Raw genomic sequence first — 1,911 nt, 5'->3', positions numbered from 1 at the left:
GCTAACAAAATGTTTAAAAAGCCAACTTTCTTCCTTAGGTTTTGATACCTATTGATCTGTTTTGTCTTTTTTAAGTTTTTAAATTTTTTATTTTATTTTTTGTCTTTTTGAGACAGGGTTTCCGCTATGTAGTTCAGGCTGGCCTTGAACTCACTTTTTAGACCAGGCCTGCCTCAAACTTGCAGCAATCCTCCTGCCTCAGCCTCCTGAGTGCCAGGACTACAGGCATGTGCCGCCACACTTGGCTGTCTTTTTTTTTTTTTTTTTTTTTTACTGAGAAACAAATCAAATATATGCAAAAGAAGAGAATAAAATGAAACCCCATGTACTTATCACCCAATTTCAATAATTATCAAGTCACAGTACATCCTGTTTCATCTACATCTCCAATGACTATCTTCTGCTACGGTTATTTTGAAGAAAATTTAAGATACTGAATATTTTTTATCCATAAAGATTTCAGTTAGTATGCAGATAAAACAGACTAAAAACACAACATTATCACATCTAAAATAATAGTCTCTTTAAATCTTCAAATATCCACTTTATGTTCAACTTTCAAATTGTTTTCTTTTCTCTTTGAAGATTGAACCCAGGGACTTCACATTCCTAGCCCTTTTTTTTTTTAAGACAGACTCTTGCTAAGTTGTACATGTTGGGCTTGAATTTGGGGTCCTTCTGCCTCAACTTCCCAGAATACTGGGATTACACGCATGCAGCACCATACCCAACTATGGTTTCCTTTTTTTTCTTTTTAGCTTGTTAAATCAGGAAACAATTCCCTTTATCTCTTGTTTTACTTTTGAAGCAAGATCTACATTTTTAGACACTGACCTCGAGCTCTCTAGCCCAACTGGCCAGGAATTGATTTTCTTGCATCAGCCTCCCAAGTGCTGGGATTACACAGGTACGGGGTTACACGCAGCTTAATCTCAACTTTTGAGACTATATTGGTCTTTTTGAGACAGGATCTCACTATGCAGTTCTGGCTGGCCTTGAACTCGCAGCAATCTTTCCGCCTCAGCTTCCCAAATGCTGGGATTGTAGGCGTGTGCTACCACGCCCAGCAAGAATATTTTTTAAGGATCTAATCCACAACCAGTTTTTTTTTTTTTTTTAAGATCGAAGAACGTTTGGTTTAATGTGTGTTTGGTTTTCTGTGTTCATATAAACATAGGAAATTAACTGTGTTATACTAGTTTTTCATATCCTTGCTGTTTCCTCCCTCCTGTTCCTCAAATTGTTTGGAAGCTATAGTCAGCTTAGTGATTATACTTGCATTTTAAGAACTATAGTCAAGCTTGTAATTTTTCTACCAAAATTATTTCTCCCTATACATCAGAATCTACAACCATCTCTTCCTGAATTAAGTCCTGTAATGCATAAATTTCTTGTTTGTCCCCCAATGTCCAAAATCCCCTGGGATTTTAGTGCAAGGTTACAAGTTTTAAAGAATCTATTGCCTGGCATCGACGGCGTTGGTGGAGGCGAGGGCTACGGAGGACGGCAGTGTCTGGCTGGGATCCGCTGTCTCTGCGCGGGGAGGACCAGCGGCGTCCCAGGCATGGCGGGGTCACGCTAGCTGAGATCGGTTCTCGGGCCTCAGTTTCCCCGCGCCGCGCGCCTGCACTCCCTCAGGACGCTACGTGCACCCGTGCCTGCTTCCCCAACCGCAAGAAGGTAGGAGGGTTCCGCCCGCAAGCCAAAGGCTTCCCACGCCGGAGCAGGCAGCCGTCCCACGCGGACGTGACTTGGGCCGGAAGGGAGAACCCCCACTCCGCCGACCGCAGGCAGCCAGCGGCGCCCGAGAGCCCGCAAGCCCCGCCCCTCACACTTGCGCACCCCCGCGCGCTCGTGCCGTAGACCGGGCCCTGCGCACGCACACCTCCGCACGCACGCGCCACGGGCCCC

Source organism: Chinchilla lanigera, unplaced genomic scaffold (genome assembly GCF_000276665.1).
Source record: "Chinchilla lanigera isolate Chin_1 unplaced genomic scaffold, ChiLan1.0 scaffold00076, whole genome shotgun sequence".
In the NCBI taxonomy this organism is placed as follows: Eukaryota; Metazoa; Chordata; class Mammalia; order Rodentia; family Chinchillidae; genus Chinchilla; species Chinchilla lanigera.
Note: the sequence above shows the minus strand (reverse complement) of the source record.